Below are 27,845 nucleotides of genomic sequence, written 5' to 3'. Positions count from 1 at the left end.
AGAGAAACAGACCCTTCAATTCAATTTGTCCACGCTGACCAGACATACTAAATTAATCTCGTCCCATTTGCCAGCACTTGGCCCATATCCTTCTAACCCTTTCCTAACCACGTACCCAATTATGCTTTTTAAATGTTGTAGTTGTGCCGACCTCCACACATTCTCTGGTAGCTCATTCCATACACATATCACGTTTAGCTTGAAAACATTGCATCTTTGATCCCTTCGAAATCTTTTTCCTCACACTTTAAGCCTGTGCCCTCTAGTTTTGGACGCACCTAATCTGGGATTAAGATCCTGACAGTGTATCATATCCATGCCCCTCACAATTTTATCAACCTCTAAGGTCAGCTCTCAGCATCCGATACTCGAGGGAAAACAGTCCCAGCCTATTCAGCCTCTCACTATTTAGTTCAAACCCTCAACACTTAGCAACATCTTTGCACATCTTTTCTGAATCCTTTCAAGTTTCACAAAATCATTCTGGTAGCAGGGAGACCAGGACGGAAAGCAGAATTCCAGAAGTGGCAGAATCAATGTTCTTTCCAGCCACAAAATGACGTCACAACTCCTCTACTCAATGCACTGATCAATAAAGGCAAGTGCACCTTCTTCACTACCCTGCCTATCCATGATTCCACATTCAAGGAACTAAGAACCTGCACTCCAAGGTGTCTTTGTTCAGCAACACTCACCAGCATCTTCCCATTACGTGTATGCCCTGATTTGCTTTTCCAAAATGAGGAACCTCCCATTTATCTAAATTAAACTCCAACTGCCACTCCTCAGCCCAATTGATCGGAGTCTCATTGTACTCTGAGGTAACGTTGCTGTCCACTGCACCTCCAATTTTGCTGTCTATTGTAAACCTACTAACCATAGCTCTTATATTCACATAGAAATCATTTATACAAATGGCAAAATGCTGTGGACCCACCACCCAGCCTGACAGCATATTGCTCATCACAGGCTTCCAGTCCAAAATACACCCTCAACCACTACCTTGATAGCTCAGCAAGGTTAGAGCTCATTGAATACAGGGAGAATACAGGGAGAACTAGCCATTTGGATGCAGAACTGGCTCAAAGGCAGAAGACAGAGGGATGCTTTTCACACTAGAGGCCTGTGACCAGTGAAGTGTCACAAGGATCAGTGAAGGAACCATTACTTTTTGTCATTTATATGAATGAATTGGAAGTGAACAGAGGAAGTATAGTTAGTGAGATGACACCAAAATTGGTGGTGTAGTGGACAGTGAAAAAGATTACCTCAGAGTACAAGGGGATCTGGATCAGATGGGTGAATGGCCGAGGAGTGGCATTTTGGGAAAGCAAATCTTAGCAGGACTTATGCACTTAATGGTACGGTCCTGAAGAGTGTTAATGAACAAAGAGACCTTGAAGTGCAGGTTTGTACCTCCTTGAACGTGGAACCCCAGGTTTATAAGATAGTGAAGGCCGCATTTGGTATGTATTCCTTTATTGTGTACAGGAGTTGGGAGGTCATGTTGCGGCTGTAAAGAGCATTTGTTAAGCTCTTTTGGAATATTGCGTACAAATCTGGTCTCCTTCCTATCGGAAGGAAATTGTGAAACTTGAAAGGGTTCAGAAAAGATTTACAAGGAAGTTTCCAAGGTTAGAGGATTTGAGCGAGGCTGGGGTTTGAATAGAGATTGAATAGACTGGGGATGTTTTCCCTGGAGCGGCGGAGTCTAAGAGGTAACCTCATAGAGGTATATAAAATCATGAGGGCCATGGATAGGATAAATAGACAAATTCTCTTCCCTGGGGTTGGGGATCCCAGCACTAGAGGGCATAGGCTTAGGGTGAGAGGGGAAAGACTTTAAAGGCACTTGAAGGGTAACGTTTTCACACAGAGGGTAGTACTTGTATGGAATGAGCTGCCAGAGGAAGTGGTGAAGGCAAATACGATTGCAACATTTAAAAGGCATCTTGATGGGTATATGAATAGGAAGTATATGGGCCGGTGGAACTAGGTTGAGTTGGGATATCTCGTCAGCATGTACTGCTTGGACTGAAAGGTCTCTGTGTCCGTGTTGTATATCTATGACCCCTGACCTTCCAGCCAATTTTGCATCCAAATAGCTAGTTCCGCCTGTTTTCTATGGTGTTGAACTTGCTAACCAGTCCGTGTTGAATATCTATGACCCCTGACCTTCCAGCCAATTTTGCATCCAAATAGCTAGTTCCGCCTGTTTTCTATGGTGTTGAACTTGCTAACCAGTGCGTTATGTGGAAACTTATGTATTTCTCAAGTCCAAGTTTAATGATTGGCATGCACAAAGTCATGCTGACTACCTTCCCAATTACTTGTAAATCCTGTCCCTTAGAATTCCTTCCAACAACTTGCCTGCCACTTCCTTCAGGCACACTGGTCTATAGATACCTAGATTTTCCTTATGGTCTTTCTCAAATAATGGCGTCTGTCTTCCAGCAACTCACCTTTGGCGATCGATGATACAAATATCTCAGCGAGGGGGCCAGCAATCACTTCTCAACCTGATCAGATTCCAGGGATTTATCCACCTTTATGCATTTTCAGTCATCCAGTACCACCACCTCTGTAATATGCACAATTGCCAATTTGTCATTATTTATTTCTCAAAATTCTCTACCTTCCATATCATTTTTCAGTAAACACTGATGTGAAATGCTTACAGAATGTCTCCCAACTCCTCCTGTTCCAGAGACATCTTGTTGATCTTTGAGGGTCGCTATTCTCTGCCTGGTTACTCTTTTGTCCTTATTATATTTGTCGAATCTCTTTGGATTCTCATTAAACCTATTTCCCAAAGTTTTCTCATGTCCCCTTTTTGCCCTCCTGGTTTCCCGCGAGTATACTCCCACTGTCCCTATACTCCTCCAGAGATTCACTCAAACTCAGAACTCTGTACCTGCCATATTCCTCCTTTATTTTCTTGACCAGACACTCAATTTTTCTCGTCATGCTGCATTGTCTACACCTCCCAGCCTTGGCCTTAAGAAGAACATACTGTCTGTGTACTCGCATCATCGCAGGCCTACGGAGACAATGGCAGATGTGGACAGAGAAGCAATCATTCTCAGTTAAAGAGGTAGTGTTGGGAAAGATAACAGCCTAATGGTTTATGGGTCTCCTGACCCTGATGGAATGCATCCCAGGGGACTAAAAGAGATGGCGGGGGTAACAGCAAATGCATTTGCGATAATTCCCTAAAATTTGATAGATTCTGGGATAGTTCCAACTGATTGGAAAGCTGCAAATGTGATGCCACTTTTTTAAAAAAAAATTGACTCATTAGCTTAACTTCAGTAGTGGGGGAAATGATTGAATCTCCCAAGGAAGTAGTAACGAGATATCTGGGTAGAAATTGTCCCATTGAGCAGACGCATCATGGGATTCATTAAAGGCAGGTCAAGTTTAACACATTTACTGGAATTATTTGAGGACATGACGAGCGTGTTGGACACGGGGGGAACCGGTGGTTTTGGTGTGCCTGGATTTCAAGAAGGTATTCGTCAAGTTGCCACACAAAAGGCTGCTGTATAAGGTAAAAATGCACAGCATTATGGGTTATGTATTGGTATAGAGGATTATGTATAGAGGATTGGTTAACTAACACAAAGTAGTGAGTGGGTGCTTAGATGAGTATTTGCATTACAACTGTTTACAATTTACATGAATGTTTTGGATTGGGGACCAAGTGTACTGTGTCAGAGTTCACATTTGACACGAAGATGAGGTAGAGCAATGCGTGCAGAGGCCACTGTAAGCCTGCACAGGGATACAAATAGGTTAAGTGAGTGGGGAACGGTCTGGCAGGTGGAGTACAATGTTGGGAAATATGAGATCATTCATTTTGGTTGGACTACCAGCAAACTGATGATATAGTGAAAGATTGCAGCATGCTGCTGTGCAGAGGGAGCTAGGTGTCCTTGTGCATGAATCCCAGGAAGTTGGTTTGCAGGTGCAGCAGGTAAAAAGGGCAGTGGAGGGAATATTGTTCTTCATTGCTCGAGCGATGTTCATGCTGCAGCTGTACAGGGTGCTGGTGAGGCCACACTTGGAGTACTGTGTATAGGTTTGGTCTCCCTACTTCAGGAAGGATGGACAGGCACCGGAGGGAGTCCAGAGGAGGTTCACTAGCTTGAGTCAGGAGTTCAGAGAGTTGGCGTATATGGAGAGTTTGAGAAAACTGATGCTATACTCATTGGAATTTAGAAGAATGGGAGGTTAGATAGGAAAAATAAAATTATAAAGGGAATAGATAAGATAGAATCAGCGGGGTTATTTCCGCTGGGGGTGGATGAAACTAGAGGGCATAATCTCAAAATAAGGGGGAGTAGACTTAGGACTGAGTTCAGGAGAAACTTCTTCAGTTAAAGGGTTGTGAATCTGTGGAATTCCCTGCTGAGTGCAGCAGTTGAGGCTTTCAACTTGAATGTCTTTGAGGCAAAATGTAGATTTGTGAACAGGAAAGGAATTAAGGGTTATGGTGAGAGAGCAGGGAAGTGGAGCTGAGGCCATGAAAGTATCAGCTCTGATCTTATTGAATGGCAGAGCCGGTTTGAGGGGCTAGTTAGCCTACACCTGCTCCCTTTCCTTATGTTCTTATGTTCCCAATAACCAGTTGTTCCTTGACCTGGGAATAGCTTTCCTCAAACAAGTTTTGAAAGTTATTGCCTTATGCCGTTAAAAATGGCCTTTGTCCAAATCAGAACCTTAACTTTTAGATCTAGTCTATTCTTTTCTTGAAATATTTAAAAACTAATAGAATTATCAGATAATCCAAACTGTGTGGAAGCAGACCATTTGGTCCATCACCTGCACACTGACCCTCAGAGCGTCCTAACTTACCCCTGTGACATTGCATTTCCCATGGCTAATCCACCCAACCTGTACACCCTGAACATTGTGGGTATTTTCAGCCTGGATACTCCACCCAACATGCACACCCTGAAGGATATTATTAAATTGGAGCAGGTTGAGAAGAAATTTACGAGCATGTTACAATGAATGAGCAAATCTACCTTCCCTGTCAGGCCTCTTATATTGAAGTAAATGCAGTGTAACTGTTCAGTCCCACCTCAATCTGTGCCTTGCGCTTGCCTGCCTTGACTGCTTGACTTTTGAGTGCACCAGCCTCAGACTTACCTCTTTTCTCACGATTTCTTTGGGTTTGCCATCCACTCCCTCACTGTGTTAATGCCTCCCAAGTATTGCTAGCAAACCTCCCTGCCTAGATATTAGACACTTTCCAGTTCAGGTACAATCCATCCTTCTTATGCAGGTCAACTCTCCTCCAGGAAAGATTATAATGATCCAAAAATATGAATCCTTCTCCTCTGCACCGGCTCCTTAGCCACTCACCCAGCACCATCTCCTCTGTAAGATGGACATTTTTCAAGATGTAAACACCTATTTCCACACATTCTATATCTCACATGTCGTTCTCCACAGTAAACACTGTTGAAAAATACTTGTTTAGTATTTCCCCCATAGCCAGCAGGCTCCACACATATAGGCTGCCTTGTTGATCTTTGAGTTTCCCTATTCTCTCCCTGGATAGCCTTTTGTTCTGAACGTATTTATAAATGCCCTTTGGATTATCCTTAACCCTACTTGCCAAAGCTATCTGCTGTCCCCTTTCTGCCCTCCTGATTTCCCTCTTAAGTATACTCCTTCTGCCTTTATACTCAAAGGCTTTATTGGATTTTTGGACTGGAATAAGTACAAAGTATTGATAAAACAAATTAAGGCCGGACTTGCACTAATTAAAAGTACGGCCTTGATTCGTGATATGGAACAAAGAGATAGAGGGGTTCAGTTCTTTGACATTTGTGTCACATGTAGACAGGATGGTTATGAAGGTGTTTGGTACACTTGCCTTCATTGCTCAAACCTCTGACTACAGGAGTTGGGACGCTATATTGTACGTTGTACAGGATGTTGGGAAAGCCTCTTCTGGAATTCTGTGCCCAGTTCTGGTTGCGCTGTTATAGGAAAGATATTACTAAATTGGAGCAGGTTGAGAAGAGATTTATCAGGATGTTGCCGTGAATGGAGGGATTGTGTAATATGGAGAGGCTGGGACTTTTTTCACTAGAGCGTAGGAGTTTGAGGCATGACTTTATTAGAGGTTTATAAATTCATGAAGAGTGTGGATAAGGTGAATGGCCAGGGGAGAGGGGGATTTCAGACTCGGGTGCATTCATTTTAAGAGATGAGAAAGGTTTTGAAAAATACATTAGGGTTTTTTTTTAATTTTGACACGTGTGGACTGAACTTCCAGGAGAAGTGGTAGCTGTGAAGGCAATATATCAAAGACATTTGGCTAAGTACATAAATAGGAAATATTTGGATGGATGTGGATCAAATGGAGGCAGTTAGTTTAGTTTGGAATTATGGTCGGCTGGACTGGTTGGACTACAGGGTCTGTTTCCGTGCTGTACAGCATTATGATTCCAATTCTCACTGTCTCTAAATTCCTCCATCCTCACAACTGTCCTGATCACGGTCACCTCATTCAGCCTCACAATTCTTCCTTTTCTCTATAATTACTGTCCAGCCTCAGAACCCTCACAATCTCTCGTATCAGAAACGTCTCAATCTCTGTATATGTGAAACCTAACATGGTGCTTTTGGACGATATTACGTCCTGGCAGTATGTAAGTGAGATACAGGAGGGGCCAAGAGAGATCTTGGAGGGACACAAAATGCAAGGAATTCAGAAAGGAAAGGGAAAGTGGAGATGATGCAGGATTTTTCAACGACGATTAGGTCAAATATTAGCAGAATGGGAGAGAAGGACATAACCAGAAATGACCAACAGGCAGAACATGGAACAAAATCTGTGAATTGGTGAGGGTGGTGTGACACGGAGGAGGAGACAGAGATTTGGAATGTCTATGATTTAGCTAGACTTGGGGAAAGGGTCAACATGAGCTCTAATAAGGATGGAAAGAGACTGGAGCAAAATGCAACCTTGTAAGGCAGTTTGGCCCAGTGGGCTAGCAGAAGGTAGGAAAGCAGCAGAGGCAGCTGATCGGATTGTCTGTGTTAATGACAGAGAAACTCCATGTACTCCACACTCTTGTTGTTGGAAGGGAGGATGGACGAGACAAGATAATGGATATTGCTTTGGAAATAAAGAAGTAAACAAAACCTGTGATAGTGATCATAAAAATGAGTGTCCACACCTGACGTATTTAACATTTTTCAATAATATTATAATATACAACTTAAGTCAAGGTTTGAATCCCACCTCGTTTGAGGGTGGATCTGATGTCAAGAAAAAAAGATAACTGGAATTAAGAATTTACTGGTTGCCATGGAACCATTGGGGATTTTTTTTCTGCCATTGACAATGTCCTTGAGGGAAAGAAACCAGGCAGTGGCCCAACAAATCACTCATTGCATTAATCACTGCACAGTCTCAACAAAGGAATGAAACTGGATGGACCACATTACATTTTCCAATGCACTGGAAAATACAACCACAAAATCAGCCCCCTTGACCCTGCAACTTCCGCCTCACTGTGGGCCAACAACAGCAGAAGAACTATACTCCAGTCCAATCTGAAATCTCATGGCTTGGTATATCCCCCACTCAACCATTATCATCAAGTCAGGGGATCAACCCTGGTTCAATGGAGATTGCAGGATGGCATGTGAGGAGCAGTCTTCGACCTACCTAAAATTGAGGTACCAACCTGGTGAAGCTACCCAACCTGCATGCCAAACAGTGCAAGCAACACCAAATAGAATTAAGTGTACCCACAACCAATGAATCAGATCTGACATCTGCAGTTCTGCCACGCCTAGTCATGAATAGTTATGGGCAATTAAACAACTCACTGGAGGAAGCATCACAGATATACCCACCAATACAGACAGTGGGGTCTCACGCATCCGTGCAACAGATAAGACAACAGCATTTATACCAATCTTCAGTCAGAAGTGTCAAGTGGATGAGCCTTCCTCATTGGTCCCTGATATCACAGATGTGAATCGAATTTCAAATCAGATCAAGAAATGGACAAGTAGTGTAAAGGCTATGGGCCCCGCCAATATTCTGGCAATAATACTGATGGCTGTGCTTCAGAACTTGCAACCCACCAAGACATGTACTGTCCAGCACTAGCAGCTACTGACATTATGGAACGTTGCCCCGGGCTGTTCAACACAAAAACACAGGGCAGAGCCAACCCAGCCAATTCCCCTCCATCAGTCCACACTCGCTCAGCAGTGAAATCATAGAAGGTGTCATCAACAGCGCTGTCAAACACCTGCTCAGCAATAACCTGCTCAGCGATGCCCAGTTTGGGTTCTGCCAGGGCCACTCAGCTCCTGAGCGTGTTACAGACTTTATTCACAAACTGACAAACAGCAGAATTCCAGAGGTGAGGGTGATAGCCCAGTCCCACTCCAAGACCACTATTTCGACTTCAGTGAAATCACCTGACCTCACCACAGTCTCAGCTCATTGCTGAAACTCTCATTCATTCCTTTTGTTCACTCTAGATTTCATTATCCAAACCCACTTCTGGCCAGAATCTCAATTCAACATTCTAGAATCTCAAGAATATTGAAAACTCTACTGCCCAAGTGCTCACTTGTACCAACACTTGCTGATCCATCAAAAGGCTCCAATTTATAAGCAACAACAATTTACTTTGATTTAAGTCCTGGTTGTAATCATTCCTATCTCCCTGCACTACACACCCTATCAAATCTCAATAACTCAGTTTAGTTCAGCCTCCCAAAAATGTATTTATTTTTTAGTTCACCTGTGTGACTGTTTCTATAGCTTCCAAGGCAGCATGGTCTGCAATTCCCACCCCAATCCTCGAAGATCTGCTTTCTTCCTTTAAGGAATTCCTGAAAAACTGCTTATTTGGCAATGGTTTTGGTCACCGGACATAATATTCTCCATCTGTGGCCTTGTGTCAAAAGTTCTGAATAATATTTTTGTGAAATTAAAAACATGTTGACTTGTACAGATATCTTCTACTCTTCACTATCGCTGAATGAATAATCTGTATTGTCTCCTATCCAACCACGTTGTGGGAGCATCTTCACCATACAAATTGCAGCTGTACAAGGAAGTCAAACATCACCTTCTCAACTGGCAATAAGGCTTTGGCATTAATCATTGGTTTCGGTGGAAGGAGAAATGCAGTTGATGTTTCAGAGAGTGCAATATGAATTACAGGGAACAGAAATGTGCAGAATTTGACTGTCAGAAATGGAAGGAAAATCCACTCTCTTATTGGAAAAAAGAATTCTTGACTGTCAAAGATATTTTTAGATTAGATTACATTACAGTGTGGAAACAGGCCCTTCGGCCCAACAAGTCCACACCGACCCGCTGAAGCGCAACCCACCCATACCCCTACATTTACCCCTTACCTAACACTACGGGCAATTTAGAATGGCCAATTCACCTGGCCTGCACATCTTTGGACTGTGGGAGGAAACCGGAGCAGCCGGAGGAAACCCACGCAGACACGGGGAGAACGTGCAAACTCCACACAGTCAGTCGCCTGAGGCGGGAATTGAACCCGGGTCTCTGGCGCTGTGAGGCAGCAGTGCTAACCACTGTGCCACCGTGCTTCCCAGTGTGGAAAAAAATCTGATAATTGAGCAGCATACGGTCAGGAGCTGGGCAGAAGTGGACAATTTGTTTACAAAAGGTCTGTAAACGTAATAGTAAAATACTACACAGAGGAACAATACACTCATGAGAGACAGAGGAAGCTAGGTAATGAGCAAGTGGACATCAAGGAGCCCAGAGGTGAATCAGAGCAGTGTTCACTTTTGTGATCCCACAGTCAGAGACGTCTAGCACAGAAACAGACTCTTTGGTTCAATGCTTCTCTGCCAACCAAATATTCTAACCTAATCTATTCCCGTTTGCCACTTCTTAGCTGACATCCCTCTAAACCTTTCCTAATCAGATGCCTTTTAAATGTTGCAATTTTAGTTGCACTTCAGGCCCCTTTTTGAATGTTCCCCTCTCACCCTAAACCTATATCCTCTAGTTGTTGGCTCCACCAACCCAGGGTAAACACCTTATCTATTTACGCTATCCATGCCCCTCACAATTTTATAAACCTCTATAACATTACACCTCAGCCTATGACACTCCAGGAAAAAATGGCCCCAGACTATTATGCCTCTCCTTGCAGCTCAAATCCTCCAACCCTGGCAACATCCTTGAAAAGCAATTCTCGAATCTTTCAAATTTCAATGCCTCCTTCTGATAGGAGGGAGACCAGAATTGCACACAATATTCCAAAAGTGGCTGAACCAATATCCTGTCCAGCTTCTTTACTCAATGCTCCCTGACCAGTAAAGGGAATTATACCAAATGCTTTATTCACTATCGTATCTACCTGTGACTCTATCTTCAAGGAACTCTGAACCTGCACACCAAGGTCTCTGTTCAGCAAGACCGTCCAAGACCTTACAATTCAGTGTATGTGTCCTGCTCGGATTAGCTTTTCTAAAACGTAGCACCTCACATTTATCCAAATTAAACCCAACCTGCCACTCCTCAGTCCATTGGCCAATCTGATCAATATCCCATTGTACTCTGAGATGACCTTCTTCACTCTCCACACCTCCAATTTTGGTGTTACTTGCGAACTTACTAACTGTACCGCCTCTATTCACATCCAAACCATTTATATTAACTGGCGAAAGAAATCCAAAAAACACAATCAATTTCTCCGGGTTTAAATATGTTCTGTGTAAGTTTGGGGAGGCAATTCCACAGACTTCTGGCCTTGACAGCTCCAATTGTGGAGTGATGCAGGTGGGGTGGGTTGGAAAGGGAACGTGCAAAGGGGAAATGGAGGAGCGCAGGCAGTGCATAAGGTCTTAAGGACAGAGGAGCTTCCAGACTGAGTCTGTCTGTCATAGATAATATGGCTGCCTCATGGAGTTTGAAGCACCGCAACTGGTCCATGCTTGTCATGTTAGTCAAGGTGGTGGCTGAGAGAAATTTGATGATGACTCGTCTACAGACGTAGTTTGGGCTGAGGTTAGAAACAGGAGAGGAGAGATCACAGTGCTTGGAGTTTTTTTTATCAGCCTCCGCAGACTTCCAGGGAGGTGGAAGAGAGGATTAGCAAAATTATTCAGTGTAGGAGTGAAAGGAACAGGGTGGTCATTATGGGCGACTTAAACTTCTTCAACATTGACTGGAAATGCTATAATTCTAGTACGGCGGGTGGATCAGTTTTTATCCAATGTATATTGGAGGGTTTCCTGACACAATATGTTGAAGGGCCGACAAGAGGGGAGGCCACATTGAATCTGGCGCTTGGTAATGAAACAGGCCAGGTGTTTGAATTAGTTGCATATGAACACTTTACAGCAATTGGCCATAATTCAGTTAGGTTTAGTTTAGCGATGGAAAGGGATAAGTGCATGAGTCAAGGTCAAGAGTTATCGATGGGGTGAGGGCAATTATAATGCGATTAGGTAGGAATTAGGATGCATAGAATGGCGTAGCAGGGGATGCAGACAATGGAAATGTGGAGCTTTTTAAGGAACAGATAATGCGTGTCCTTGATAGGTATGTCCCTGTCATGCAGGGAGAAAGTGATAAGGTAAGGGAACCGTGGTTTACAACGGAAACGGCATCTCTTGTTACGAAGAAGAAGGACACTTATGTGTTGATGAGGCAAGCTGGTACAGATGAGGCGATGGAGAGTTACAGATCAGTTTGGAAGGATTTAAAGAGAGTTAAGAAAAGCAAAGAGAGGACACGATCAGTCTTTACCAAATAGAATAAAGGAGAAACCTAAAGCTTTCTATAGGTATGTGAGGAATAAAAGGATGGTTAGGTTAGAAATAGGGCCAATCAAAGACAGAAGTCGGAAGTTGAGTGTGGACCCTGTGGAGATCAGAAAGGTGCTAAATGAACATTTCTCATCGGTTTTCACTCAGGTAAAGGAGAATATTGTAGAGGAGAAGAATGAAGTACGAGATATTAAACTAGAAAGGATCGACGTTAGTTACGAACAGGTGTTGCCAATTCTCGAAGGAGTGAAAGTAGAGAAGTCCCCTGGGCCAGATTGGATTTATCCTAGGATTCTCTGGGAAGCTAGGGAGGAGATAGCAGAGCCTTCTGCTTTGATAGCAGATCCTTTGATCATTGTCTACAGGTTTGGTACCAGAGGACTGGAGGATTGCAAATGTTGTGCCCTAGTTCAAAAAGGGCAATAGAGATGACCCAGGTAATTATAGAAAAGTATACTTCTGTTGTGTAGACAGTCTCCCCCCCCCCCCCCCCCCCCGCAGCCGCTTCGAGGGCAGCGTGCGGTGCGGCTGAGAGTCTGGGCGTGCGTAAAGGATCTCATAGGCAGAGCCCTTCTCACCACCAGCCAAGCCATGTCTTGGTGCTTTTCCCACCTGCCTGTTCCTGGATCATATCCCTTCAAACCTTTCCTATTCCTGCACTTATCCAAATGTCTTTTAAACATTGTAGTTGTCCACACATTCACCCCTTCTTTGGGATGTTCATTCCACACACTACCCACCCACTGTGTAACAATGTGCCCTCATGTCTTTTTTTTAAATGTCTCTCCTCTAAACTTAAAAGTGTAGCTCCTAGAAAATCCACTGTCCACGGGAAAAGACAACTTCCATTAACTCTATCTATCCCCGTCATTATTTTATGAACTTCTATAAGGTCATCTGTCAACATTCAGGTTTCAATGAAAAAATACCAACCTATCCAGCCTTTCATTATAACTGAAACCTTCCATACCCATACACATCTCAGTAAATCTCATCTGAACCCTCTCCAGCTTAATAATATCCTTTCTATAACTGGGTGTGTTCTAGACCCCAGGCCCTACATAGTAGAGCCTCCCTCCCATCTTCCTCCTCTAACCTAATTTTAAAGTCCACAGGTAAGCTACTCAGTGTTCTTGTTTTCACAGACGAGGTGTAGAGTAATGGCAGCGCAGGCAGTGGAATGTTCCTCCTGCAGGATGTTTGAGGTAGGGGTGACCACCGATACTCCTGCCGACTTCGTCCGCAGGAAATGCAGTCAGATCCTGCTCCTCACAGAACGAGTTAGGGAACTGGAACTGGAGTTGGATAAACTGAGGATTATTCGAGAGGCTGAGAGGGTGATAGATAGAAGCTACAGGGACATAGCTACGCCAGAGAACAGAGGTAGCTGGGTAACAGTTAGAGTTGGGAAGGGGAGGAAGCAGGCAGTGCAGGGATCCCCTGTAGTCGTTCCACAAAACAATAAGTATACCGCTTTGGATACTGTTGGAGGGGACAGCCTAGCAGGGGTAAGCTGCAGTGACCGGGTCTGTGGCGTGAGGTCTGGCTCTGAGACTCAGAAGGGAAAGGGGAGAGGAGGAGAGCACTAATTATAGGAGACTCTCTAGTTAGAGGGACGGACAGGCGGTTCTGTGGACAGGGGCGAGACTCTCGGATGGTTTGTTGCCTCCCAGGTGACAGGGTCCAAGATGTCTCGGACCATGTCTTCAGAATCCTTTAGGGGGAGGGTATGCAGCCAGAAGTCGTGGTGCACATTGGCACCAACGACATAGGTAGGAAGAGGGGTGGGGAGGTCATTCAAGAGCTCAGGGAGTTAGGCTGGAAACTAAAAGCTAGGACAGACAGAGTCGTCATCTCTGGGTTGTTGCCGGTGCCACGTGACAGTGAGGCAAGGAATAGGGAGAGAGTGCAGTTGAACACGTGGCTGCAAGGATGGTGTAGGAGGGAGGGCTTCAGGTATTTGGACAATTGGACTGCATTCTGGGGAAGATGGGACCTGTACAAGCAGGAAGGGTTGCACCTGAACCAGAAGGGCACCAATATCCTGGGGGGTAGGTTTGCTAGCACTCTTCGGGGGGGTTTAAACTAATTTGGCAGGGGGATGGGACTAGCTTGTAGTCCAGCAAGTAGGCTAGCTGTTTGTCAGGATGTCCAAGAATGTAGGGAGGCAGTGAAGAAGGTAGCACTGACAGGGAATACTTGCGGACACAGAGATGGGTTCAAGTGCGTATACTTCAACGCAAGGAGTATCAGAAATAAGGTGGGTGAACTTAAGGCGTGGATTGGTACCTGGGACTACGATGTTGTGGCCATCATGGAAACGTGGATAGAAGAGGGACAGGAATGGTTGTTGGAGGTTCCTGGTTACAGATGTTTCAGTAAGATTAGGGAGGGTGATAAAAAAAGGAGGGGGGTGGCGTTGCTGATTAGAAATGGTATAACGGCTGCAGAAAGGCAGTTCGAGGGGGATCTGCCTTTGGAGGTAGTATGGGCTGAAGTCAGAAATAGGAAAGGTGCAGTCACCTTGTTGGTTGTTTACGATAAGCCCCCCAATAGCAGCAGAGATGTGGAGAAACAGATTGGGAAACAGATTTTGGAAAGGTGCAGAAGCCACAGGGTAGTAGTCATGGGCAATTTCAACTTCCCAAATATTGATTGGAAGCTCTTTAGATCAAGTAGATTGGATGGGGCGGTGTTTGCGCAGTGTGTACAGGAAGCTTTTCTAACTCATTATGTAGATTGTCCGACCAGAGGGGAGGCCATATTGGATTTGGTACTCGGTAATGAACCAGGACAAGTGATGGGCTTGTTAGTGGGTGAACATTTTGGTGATGGTGACCACAATTCTGTGACTTTCACCTTGGTTATGGAGAGAAATAGGTGCATGCAACAGGGTAGGTTTTACAATTGGGGGAAGGGTAATTACGATGCTGTAAGACAGGATCTGAGGAGCATAAGTTGGGAGCATAGGCTGTCAGGGAAGGATGTTGTGGAAATGTGGAACTTTTTCAAGGAACAGGTACAAGGTGTCCGTGATATGTATGTACCTGTCAGGCAGGAAAAAAATGGTCGTGCGAGGGAACCTTGGTTGACGAGGGAGGTTGAATGTCTTGTAAAGAGGAAGAAGGAGGCTTACATAAGGTTGATGAAACAGGGTTCAGACAGAGCAGAGGGATACAGGATAGCCAGAGGGATACAGGATAGCCATAAGGGACCTGAAGAAAGGGATTAGGAGAGATAAGAGAGGGCATGAAAAATCTTTGGTGGATAGGATCAAGGATAACCCAAAGGCATTTTATGCGTATGTGAGAAACATGAGAATGACGAGAACGAGGGTAGGTCCGATCAAGGACAGTAGTGGGAGACTGTGTATTGAGTCGGAAGAGATAGGAGAGGTCTTGAATGAGTACTTTTCTTCAGTATTTACGAACGAGAGGGACCGTATTGTTGAAGAGGAGAGTGTGAAATGGACTGATAAGCTAGAGGAGATACTTGTTAGGAAGGAAGATGTGTTGGACATTTTGAACAACTTGAGGATAGACAAGTCCATTGTTGTGGTTCTGTTCGCCGAGCTGGAAGTTTTTGTTGCAAACGTTTCGTCCCCTGGCTAGGTGACATCATCAGTGCTTGGGAGCCTCCTGCGAAACGCTTCTTTGATGTTTCCTCCGGTGTTTATAGTGGTCTGTCCCTGCCGCTTCCGGTTGTCAGTTTCAGCTGTCCGCTGTAGTGGATAGTATATTATGGTATATATGGGTCCAGGTCGATGTGTTTGTTGATGGAGTTTGTGGATGAATGCCATGCCTCTAGGAATTCCCTGGCTGTTCTCTGTCTGGATTGCCCTATGATAGTAGTGTTGTCCCAGTCGAATTCATGTTGCTTGTTGTCTGCGTCTCCTATAAACACCGGAGGAAACATCAAAGAAGCACTTCGCAGGAGGCTCCCAAGCACTGATGATGTCACCTAGCCAGGGGACGAAACGTTTGCAACAAAAGCTTCCAGCTCGGCGAACAGAACCACAACAACGAGCACCCGAGCTTCAAATCTTCGCACAAACTTTGATAGACAAGTCCCCCGGGCCTGACGGGATATATCCTAGGATTATGTGGGAAGCAAGAGAGGAAATTGCAATACCGTTGGCAATGATCTTTTCGTCTTCACTGTCAACGGGGGTGGTACCATGGGACTGGAGAGTGGCGAATGTTGTGCCCCTGTTCAAAAAAGGGAATAGGGATAACCCCGGGAATTACAGGCCAGTTAGTCTTACTTCGGTGGTAGACAATGGAAAGGGTACTGAGGAATAGGATTTATGAGTATCTGGAAAGCCCTGCCAGTAGCAGTGGTGGACTCTCCCTCATTATGGGCATTTAAGCAGGCATTGGATAGGCATATGGAGGATAGTGGGCTAATGTAGGTTAGGTGGGCTTGGATCGGCGCAACATCGAGGGCCGAAGGGCCTGTACTGCGCTGTATTCTTCTGTGTTCTATGTTCTATGTTCTATGACACTGCTTGATTAGGGACAGCCAGCACGGATTTGTGAAGGGTAGGCCTTGCCTTACAAGTCTTACTGAATTCTTTGAGGAGGTGACCAAGCATGAGGATGAGGGTAGAGCAGTGGATGTAGTATACATGGATTTTAGTAACGAGCTGGAAATGTGTTGCTGGAAAAGCGCAGCAGGTCAGGCAGCATCCAGGGAACAGGAGAATCGACGTTTCGGGCATAAGCCCTTCTTCCTTCAGGAAGAAGGGCTTATGCCCGAAACGTCGATTCTCCTGTTCCCTGGATGCTGCCTGACCTGCTGCGCTTTTCCAGCAACACATTTCCAGCTCTGATCTCCAGCATCTGCAGACCTCACTTTCTCCTCATGGATTTTAGTAAGGCAATTGATAAGGTTCCCCATAGTAGGCTTATGCGGAAAGTCAGGAGGCATGGGATAGAGGGAAATTTGGCCAATTGGATAGAAAACTGGCTAACCGGTCGAAGTCAGAGAGTGGTGGTAGATGGCAAATATTCAGCCTGGAGCCCAGTTACAAGTGGAGTTCTGCAGGGATCAGTTCTGGGTCCTCTGCTGTTTGTAATTTTTATTAATGAGGGAGTCGAAGGGTGGGTCAGTAAATTTGCAGATGATACGAAGATTGGTGGAGTTGTGGATAGTGAGGAGGGCTGTTGTCCGCTGCAAAGAGACTTAGATATGATGCAGAGCTGGGCTGAGGAGTGGCAGATGGAGTTCAACCCTGCCAAGTGTGAGGTTGTCCATTTTGGAAAGACAAATAAGAATGCGGAATACAGGGTTAACGGTAGGGTTCTTAGTGAGGTGGAGGAACAGAGGGATCTTGGGGTCTATGTTCATAGATCTTTGAAAGTTGCCACTCAGGTGGATAGAGCTTGTAAGAAGGCCTATGGTGTATTAGCGTTCATTAGCAGAGGGATTGAATTCAAGAGTCGTGAAGTGATGTTGCAACTGTACAGGACACATTTGGAGTACTGTGTGCAGTTCTGGTTGCCTCACTTTAGGAAAGATGTGGAAGCTTTGGAGAGGGTGCAGAGAAGATTTACCAGGATGTTGCCTGGAATGGAGAATAGGTCGTACGAGGATAGGTTGAGAGTGCTAGGCCTTTCCTCGTTGGAACGGCGAAGGATGAGGGGTGACTTGATAGAGGTGTATAAGATGATCAGAGGAATAGATAGAGTAGACAGTCAGAAACTTTTTCCCCGGGTGCAACAGAGTGTTACAAGGGGACATAAATTTAAGGTGAAGGGTGGAAGGTATAGGGGAGATGTCAGGGGTGGGTTCTTTACCCAGAGAGTGGTGGGGGCATGGAATGCACTGCCTGTGGGAGTGGTAGAGTCAGAATCTTTGATGACCTTTAAGCGGCAATTGGATAGGTACATGGATGGGTGCTTAAGCTAGGACAAATGTTTGGCACAGCATCGTGGGCCGAAGGGCCTGTTCTGTGCTGTATTGTTCTATGTTCTATGGGTGACCAGAACTGGACACAGTATTCCAGGAGAGGACTCACCAATTACGTCTATAATCTCAATACGACTTCCCAACTCTTGTATCCAAAGGACTAATCAATGAAGGCAAGTGTGGCAAGCACCTTTTTTTAACCATCCTGTCTCTCCACGTTGCAAACTTCAAAGAATTATGTACCAGACCCCCGAGGTCCCTCTGGTCTACCACACTACCAAAGGTCCTGCCATTAATTGTATAAGCCCTGCCCATTTTTGTTGTACCAAATGCATTACCTCGCATTTATTCAGATTGAACTCCATCTACACTTTTTCAGCCATTCACGCATTTCATCAGGATTCTTTTGTAATCTGAGACAACCTTCTTCACTGTCCACAATGCCACCCTCCAGTCTACAAGTGTATTAAGCGCAAAAGAAGAGCTGGGACAAAACCGATATCCTTATTGATCAATGAAGCCAACGATGTGTGAAACTACATGATCCGAAATAAATATTTCACTTTGGAACTTACTGTGGATAAAGACTGTGGCGCTCAGGGAACTAAACATTGAGCTGCACACTAACAGGAACGTGCTAGGGCAGAACGTTCCTTTCATCTTGGTGTTAAAATTTTCCTACTTTCCAGACTTCCCTTTACCTGCAAATAGCCTCCCCATATCAACTTTAAAAATTCATGACTAATACTATTTTGCTCCATAGTATAACTTGAACTTGTGGACCAGGCCTGTCCTTTTCCATCGCTATTTTCAAACTAATACAATTGTGGTGACTTTCATGTGCTCCCCCACTAACACCTCAGACCCGTTCCCTACCTTGTTTCCCAAGGCGAGGTCAGGTTTAGCCCCTTTCTCCTGTTGTGCCATTTCCATAATGACTGAATTTGTGGAACACACTTAACAAATTCCTTCCATCCAAATGCTTAACACAGTAGCAATCCCAGTACAGGTTTGGAAAGGTTAAAATCCCCTACTGTTACAACCCTATTATTCCAACAGATATGTGAGATCTCCTGACATATTTGTTCCTCTATCTCCCATTGCCTATCACTGTAATACAATCCTAGCAAACTGATGATCCATTTTTATTTCTCAGTTCTACTAATATCGCTTAACTGGGCAATCTTGCATGAATAGGTACTGCTAGGATGTTTCCCCCAATCAAAACCACCAGCTCTCCTCCTGTTTTGCCTCCTGTTCTATCCTTCCTGTAGCATCTGTCCCCTGGAACATTGAGCTGCCGGTCCTGTCCATCCCTCAGCTGTGTTTCTGTCATACCTATGGTATTCCAGTCCCATGTTCCCATCCATGCTGTGGGTTCATCTGCCTTTCTATCTGGCCCTTTGCATTGAAATAAATGCAGTTTAATTAATCAATTTCCCCTCATTGTCTGCTATGTTTTTGCTTGCCTTATCTATTTATATTGCTTTCTTGAACATCTGTACTAGCCTCAAACTACTTTCTGGCCTCACGACTATTTGGTGTCCCACACCCATGCCAGATGATTTTTAATCCTCTCAAGCAGCTCCAGCAACTCTCCCCACCAGGATATGAGTCCCCCTCCTGCTCCCAGTTCAGGTGTCTTCCCCACCCTGTTCACCTATGCTGACACCTTCAGACATCCAGGGACATGTCAACCAAGGTCCCTGTGTTCCTCAGTGCTCCAGGTGGACCTACCATCATGATGTACATCGTTCGCTTACTAGACTTCCCACAGTGCATTACCTCACAGTGATTAAACTCAATCTGCCATTACTCTGTTCAGTTTATCATCTGATCGATATCAGACTGCAGCCTGAGACCATCCCCCCTCACTGTTGACAATACCCTCACGTTTCATGTCATCTACGAATCTACGAATGATTCCTTCTGATTTCACATCCAAAATATTAATGTACATACTAACTAGCAATGGTTGCTGCACAGATCCCTATGGTACACCCGCTGGAGAAAGGCTTCCAATCATAATTCCTGAAGAAGGGCTTATGCCCGAAACACCGATTCTCTGTTCCCTGGATGCTGTCTGACCTGCTGCGCTGTTCCAGCAACACATTTTCAGCTCTGATCTCCAGCATCTGCAGACCTCACTTTCTCCTCCTTCCAATCATAAAAACAAGCCTCCACCAATTGTGGATACAATTTACCAACTTGCCTTGGATCCAATGGGTTCTTCCCTTTTGGACCAGCCTTCCATGTGGGACCTTGTCAAAGACCTTAATGAATTCAATGTAAACCACATCATCTGCACTGCCTTCCTCAATATCAGAGGACAGTCATCTACCAAATCCATACAGACAATCCCTAATATATTCCTGTTATTTCGAATGTTGATTCATCCTGTCCCTCAGAATTGTTTCCAATAATTTCCCTCCCAATGCTGTCAGAGTGTCTGCTCTGTAATTACCTGGCATATTATGCTGCCCTTCCTGAACAAAGGAACCACATTAGCTATCCTCCAGTCATTGGGCACTTCACCTGTGGCCAGCAAAGTATTAAATGTATCCGCTAGGGCCCCAGCAATCTGCTCCCTTACATCCCATAGCAGCCTGGGATATATTTGATTGTGACTGGGAATTTCTCCACCTTTTTGCCTGTGAAAAAAAGTTAACGCCTCCTTCTCATTGATCTTTAATATGTTACAGAACCTCACCATCACCGGCTACAATGTCTTTCTCCTGTGTGAATACAGTATTCATTGAAGCCCTCACCTACTTCCTCTGGCTCCATGCACAGATTGTCCCTTTGGTTTCTAACATGCCCCACTGCTCAGTTGGGAATCCTCTTACTCTAACTGTACTTATTAAATACCTCGTGGCTTTTCCGTGACATTATCTGCCAAGGATATTTTGTGACCATTGTTTGCCTGTTCATTTTTAAGCACACCCACCCACCCACCCCACACTCTCTATACTTTTGAAGCTATTTGTCTGTTTTTATTGCATTGTATTTTCTTTATCAAACTCAAAATATCGCTTGATCAGTATTCGCTGGATGGGCTGCCTGAACCATTCACTCCTCGCAAAACACATTGACTCTGAATTCTCACTGGATCAGATTAAACATCTCCCGTGTTCCACACAGAGACTCCAACGAGTGTAGATCCTTGCAGTCTAGGCTTGCCAGTCTCATGATAATGATAACGCCTCCCCAACTTTAGATAGTTAGCTTCTGCATTGCCCTTATTTCTTTCCATATTGTCTTCGAAGCTAACAGTTATGGTCACTGTGCTCAAAAAAGCTTCATAAATCCTTATCTCTATCATCTTGTCCAGAACCTACAGCCCACCCTATCTCTAACACTCTTCAGTCCTTACCAACCTCCCATCTGTACACCTTCCTCGAGCCTCTAGAGTACCTGATATCACAGTAACCTTCTCTAGTTCACACAGCACTCAGGCATTCCCTAATTTACAATGGTGGGGTTTTAACATTGGCTGAGTTTCTGGATAAATAGCACAGCGATAATGCCACCAGGCCATCATTTCGCCTTCTCACAGGTTTTCCATCCCTGAGCACTGACACCAGCAGCACCACGAATCAAAACCCCTTCTTCCTACACAATGGCTTGATCCGACATTTTCCAGCACTCTGCTGATATCACTCAGTCTCACTCCATGTGGTATCACTCACTGTGAGGGTCTAATTGCAGCCTCTGTCAGCTATTGCAGCTACTCCAGATCCTGAGGTAACAGAATCCTCCACTCCAGAGAGATGAGACCGCACAGGCCATGGATGGAGACTGGGATTTTCCAGGTCAGTATGGCAATTATTACCATTCTGCATGTGTTTTCATCACCCTAATATCAGAGTCTGTCTACTTCTCTGTCTCCTGTAGGTATTTAGGAAGTTCCTGACTCAAGCGACATTCCATTTGCTGCGTGTCTCATCCATCACATCATTGAAGATGGTTGGTCAGCCAGAGAGACAAAGGGAGAGGAGATCTGGAGCCTCCAATAAATCCTGCAGCGAGGTAAGATCACTCACAGTGCACAGAGCAGAGAGCAATGGGATGGCTCCAAATATTGGCTAACAGTGTGTGAGTAATCCTGTGACCTGAGGATGGTCAATACTGGGTGCCAATAATCTTGTGGCCTGAGGATGGTCAATACTGTGTGTGATTAGTCAAATGGCCTGATAATGGTCAATACGCTGTGTGAATAATTCTGTTGCGTGAGGATGGTCAATACAGTGTGTGAATAACCCTTGGCCTGAGGTTGATGAATACTGTATGTGAATAATCCTGTGGCCTGAGGATGGTCAAAACTGTGTGTGATTAATCCTGTTGCCTGAGATTGTTCAATATTGTGTGTGAATAATCCTTTGTGGGAATAATCCTGTGACCTGTAAATGGTCAAGACAGTGTCTTCAAAAATCCCGTGGCTGTAGGCTGGTCAATACAGTGTGTGAGTAATCCTGTGACCTGAGGATGGTCAGTACAGTGTGTCAATAATCCTGATATTTGAGGCTGGTCAATAATGTGTGTGAATAGTCCTGTGGCCTGATAATGGTCAATACTCAATTTGAATAATCCTGTGGCTTGAGGATGGTCAATATTGTGTGGGAATAATCACTTGGTTAGTGAATGGTCAGTGTCATGTGAGAATAATCCTCTGGCCTGTGAATCGTCAATACTGTATGTAAATAACACTTGGCCTAAAGATGGTCGATATTGTGTGTGATTAATCCTGTTGCCTGAGGTTGTTCAATACTGTGTGTGAATAATCCTGTGTTTTTAGGATGGTCAATACTGTGTGTGAGTAATCCTTTGGATTGTGAATGGTCAATACTGTGTATGGAAAATCCCGTGATGTGGGGATAGCCAATACTGTGTGTGAATAATCCTGCGGCCTGAGGATGGTCAAAACTGTGTGTGAATAACCCTTGGCCGAAGGATGGTCAATACTGTGTGTGAATAATAATGTGGCCTGTGGATGGTGAATGCTGTGTGTTAATAATCCTGTGACCTGTGCATGGCTAAAACAGTGTGTTAATAATCTGTGGCCTGTGCATGGTCAATACTGTGTGTGAATAATCCTCTGCACTGTGAATGCTCAATGCTGTGTGTGAATAATGCTGTGGCCTGAGGGTAGTCAATATTATGTGTGAATAATCCTGTGGCCTGAGCATGGTCAATATGTGTGTGAATAATACTGTGGATTGTGAATGATCAGTACTGTGTGTGAATAGTCCTGTGGCCTGATAATGGTCAATACTCTGTGTGAACAATTCTGTTACGTGAGGATGGTCAACACAGTGTATAAATAGTCCTGTTGCCTGAGGATGTTCAATAATGTGTGTGAATAATCCTGTGGCTTGAGGATGGTCAATATTGTGTGTAAATAATCCTTTGTTTAATAAATGGTCAGTACCTTGTGTGAATAATCCTCTGGCCTGTGAATCGTCAATACTGTGTGTGAATAACAATTGGCCTAAGGATGGCCAATACTGTGTGCGATTAATCCTGTTTCCTGACGTTGTTCAATGCTGTGTGTGAATAATCCTGTGGCCTGTGAATGGTCAAAACTGTGTGTGAATAATACTGTGGCTTGTGAATGGTCAGTACTGTGTGTCAATAATCCTGTGGCCTGAGGATGGTCAATACAGTGTGTGAAGAAGCCTGTGGCCTGAGGATGGTCAGTTCTCTGTGTGTGTAATTCTGTGGTCTGAGGATTGTCAATACTGTTTGTGAATAATCCCATGGCCTGAGGATGGTCAATACTGTGTGTGAAAAATCTTGTGGAAACTGAAGTGGTGGTTTTCGTTGAACAGCTGGTTGATGCTCTCCCTCCAATGTCCCTCCCTATCTCTGCATCACCTCCAGCTGCAGCAATCCGTACTGGCTTTGTAACACCGTTCAGTCCCTGACCACTCTCTGTAACACTCTCACCATCTCCAAAACCTGCACCTCTCCCTGTTCCTGTCGTGTCATTAAACCCTGACAATGATTCCCCTTCTAACTGCCCTCCTCCTGCTAGCAGACCCTTTCCAATCCATTTAACACTTATTCCTAAAGCACACTCTCACTTCTGGATTCTAAGCACTTATTGCTTATCTCGTCAGCCTGATAGTCTAATATGATTCATTTTGTCTTGAGTGAGGGATGTGTGTGGAGATGTTGCTGAGGAATTGTCAATGGAATGTGCTTTCGTTGAGTGTTTTACACTGTTACTTAAAATACTTTCCACTGTTCATTTACAGGCACATGTTTCAGTCTGTTTAGACTGTTTACCTTGGTCACTTCTCCTGTCAAACTTATGCAATTGGCTATTTTTGTTTCTTATTGTAACTTGTCCTTTCTGTGATTCACTTTAAAACGTTATATTTCTTTAAACTGCACTTTATCACAATTTCCCGGACGATCTCCCCAGGTGACATTGCTCATTCACAAAGGTTCGTCCCACAACAGTCGATCTGAGATAGTTACGTCTCTAGCCAGTTGCACAATGTGTTATTCAACGTAACACTGAAAAAAATTCTCGGAACTCCTCTTCCAATATCACTGTTGTCAGTATGACTGTCCCAGATTATGCGAATATTAAATTTTCCAAAAATTATCACAATGTGCCTGTAAAAAAATTCCAATGAGTTCCTGTTTAATGCAGTGATGAGCAATGAAACACACTGTTCGGTGGTCTAAAACTATTCTGCTGCTTGTGTCCTTGGCAAGTAGTAGGCAGAAATTACATTCAGACTGACTCTACTTCATGATCTGAGGCCAAATGCTTTCTCTGTAATGCGTTTGTTATCCATTATTGTTCCTGTTGCCCATTTTGCCTTAGATCCTCAAGGTTGTGAACCATTGAATATTAATGTCCAACGTTTGTTCGCACTGTAACCATGTCTCTCTGGTGTCTAAATCTCTTTTATCTCTGTGCCACAAATCCACCTACCTTATTGCAGAGACTTTGTCCATTCCAAAAAAAAGACACAATTCACTGTTTCCCACCATTTCCTGTCACAACCTATTCACTGGTGTACAGTTTTAGTTAAACTCTGTGCCTTCCTGTTCCTTTCTGCTTGTCTTCAGTCACATTCCCATGCTTTTCCGATGCTTCCCCTCCTTTCTTTGGATTTGGAAAGATGATTTCACCTGAACTCTGTCTCTGCATCTTCTCTGTCATTTTAAAGCTCTGTCCATAAACCGACCGACATGATTGGTCAGCATATTGGTCCCAGCACGGCTCCAGTGGGACCATCCTAATGGATATTTTTTATAACAGGTATGGGATGTGGGTGTCTCTGGCTGACCAGCCTTTCTTGACCAGCCCTAGCTGCCCTTGAGCTGAGACGCTTGCTCGGCCATTTCAGAGGGTAATTGAGAGGCAATCACTTTAAGGTGGGTATGTCGTGCAGACCACGTGAGGATGGGTAGATGTCCTTCTTGAAAGGAGAAGTGTTTGGGCTTTTTGTCCATGAGCAATGGTTTCATACTTATTCATGGATTGTTAATTACACTTTTTAAATTATTGCATTCAAATTCCACTATCTCTGATGGTGAGAATCAAACGTGTCTCCACTGAACATTAGCTGAGGTTTCGGATACATGTTATAGCAATAATACCACTAGGCCATCACTTTGATGCTCACTGGTTGCTCATTCCTGACTGATTATACCAGTGAATCATGAAGCAAAACCCATTCTTCCTACACAACAGTGTGATCCTGAAATCTTCCAGCACTCTGGTGATATCACGCAGTACCTCTGCATGCGGTATCCCTCACTTTGTGGGTCTAATTGATGCCTCTGTCAGTGACTCTCGCTCTTGCAGCTACTCCAGATCCTGAGCCAACAGAATTCTCCACTCCAGAGAGATGCAGCAGCACAGGGCAGGGATGGAGACTGGGATTTTCCAAATCCCTGTGGGACACAACACCATTCTGCATGAGTAACTCTCACTGCATCAGTCTAATTTTGCATGGTGTCTATTTCGCTGTCTCATGTACGTATTCAGGATGTTCCTGATTCAATAGACTTTCCAATTGCTTGTTGTCTCGTCCATCACCTCATTGAAAATGGTTGGTCAGCCAGAGAGACAAAGGGCAGGGTGATCTGGAGCCTTCAATAAATGCTGCAGCGAGGTAAGATCACTCACAGTGCAAAAAGCAGAGAGCAATGAGAGGGTTCCAAACCTCGGCTAACAAGACATGACATGGATAGGTGCTGGAGGGGGAGCATTGTACAGACACACCCAAGGATCAATCACTGCCTCTACTTTATGTTGTACTAAGACAGCATCGGGAGTGTCACAGTTATCACTGTCTTAGTGAGCATCAGTACAACAGTACATCAGTACAAACATGACTGCCCCGGACGACCCATCGTCTCAGCCTGCTCCTGCCCAACCGAACTCATCTCGGCATACCTCGACACGGTCCTGTCCCCATTAGTTCAAGAACTCCCCACCTACGTTCGTGACACCACCCACGCCCTCCACCTCCTCCAGGATTTCCGCTTCCCTGGTCCCCAACGCCTCATCTTCACCATGGACATCCAGTCCCTGTACACCTCCATCCCCCATCACGAAGGACTCAAAGCACTCCGCTTCTTCCTTTCCCGCCGTACCACCCAGTACCCTTCCACCGACACCCTCCTTCGACTGACCGAACTGGTCCTCACCCTGAACAACTTTTCTTTCCAATCCTCCCACTTTCTCCAAACAAAAGAAGTAGCCATGGGCACCCGCATGGGCCCCAGCTATGCCTGCCTCTTCGTAGGGTATGTGGAACAATCCATCTTCCGCAACTACACTGGCCCCACCCCCCATCTTTTCCTTCGCTACATTGATGACTGTATCGGCGCTACCTCGTGCTCCCACGAGGAGGTTGAACAGTTCATCCACTACACTAACACCTTCCACCCCGACCTCAAATTCACCTGGACAGTCTCGGACTCCTCCCTCCCCTTCCTAGACCTATCTGTTTCTATCTCAGGCGACCGAATCAACACGGACATCTACTACAAACCAACCGACTCCCACAGCTACCTGGACTACACCTCCTCCCATCCTGCCCCCTGTAAAAACGCCATCCCATTCTCCCAATTCCTTCGTCTCCGCCGCATCTGCTCCTAGGAGGACCAGTTCAAAATACGTACAACACAGATGGCCTCCTTCTTCAAGGACCGCAATTTCCCCCCCCAACGTGGTCGACGGTGCCCTCCACCGCATCTCCTCCACTTCCCGCTCCTCCGCCTTTGAGCCCCGCCCCTCCAACCGCCACTAGGACAGAACCCCACTGGTCCTCACCTACCACCCCACCAATCTCCATGTACAGCACATCATCCGCCGTCACTTCCGCCACCTCCAAACAGACCCCAGCACCAAGGATATATTTCCCTCCCCTCCCCTATCAGCTTTCCGTAGAGATCACTCCCTCCGCGACTCCCTTGTCAGATCCACACCCCCCACCGACCCAACCTCCACTCCCGGCACCTTCCCTTGCAACCGCAGGAGGTGCAACACTTGTGCCCACACCTCCCCCCTCACTTCTCTCCAAGGCCCCAAAGGAAACTTCCATATCCGCCACAGATTCACCTGCACCTCCACCCACATCATCTACTGCATCCGCTGCAGCCGGTGTGGCCTCCTCTATATTGGGGAGACAGGCCGCCTACTTGCGGAGCGATTCAGAGAGCACCTCTGGGCCACCCGGACGAACCAACCCAACCACCCTGTAGCACAGCATTTCAACTCCCCCTCCCACTCCACCGAGGATATGCAGGTCATTGGACTCATCCACCGCCAAACCACAACAACGCGACGGTCGGAAGAGGAGCGTCTTATCTTCCGACTGGGAACCCTCCAACCACAGGGGATGAACTTGGACTTCACCAGTTTCTTCATCCCCCCTCCCCCCACCTTGTCTCAGCCGAATCCCTCCAGCCCGGCACCGCCTTCCTGACCCGCAGTCTTCTTCTTGACCTCTCCGCCTCCATCCTACTCTGACCTATCACCCTCACCTTGACCTCTTTCCACCTATCACATTTCCAACGCCCCTCCTCCAAGTCCCTCCTCCCTACCTTTTATCTTCTCCTGCTGAACACTCTCTGCTCATTCCTAAGAAGGG

General features: G+C 45.3%; 1 protein-coding gene across 1 annotated transcript in view; it reads left to right on the top strand.

Annotated features, from left to right (window-relative positions):
* LOC148147019 (uncharacterized) overlaps nucleotides 1-27,845 on the top strand; it is a 205,592-nt gene that overhangs the window by 95,399 nt on the left and 82,348 nt on the right. The window contains exons 7-8 of the mRNA XM_087996851.1: nucleotides 21,278-21,533; nucleotides 21,616-21,750. The gene's annotated coding sequence lies outside the window, so the exon portion shown is untranslated. The remainder of the gene's footprint in view (nucleotides 1-21,277; nucleotides 21,534-21,615; nucleotides 21,751-27,845) is intronic.

The sequence above is a fragment of the Chiloscyllium plagiosum genome, unplaced genomic scaffold (assembly GCF_037043375.1).
Source record: "Chiloscyllium plagiosum isolate Xiang-an unplaced genomic scaffold, Cpla_swu_hap1 HiC_scaffold_18, whole genome shotgun sequence".
NCBI lineage: Eukaryota > Metazoa > Chordata > Chondrichthyes > Orectolobiformes > Hemiscylliidae > Chiloscyllium > Chiloscyllium plagiosum.
This window is presented reverse-complemented; position numbering and strand designations above follow the sequence as displayed.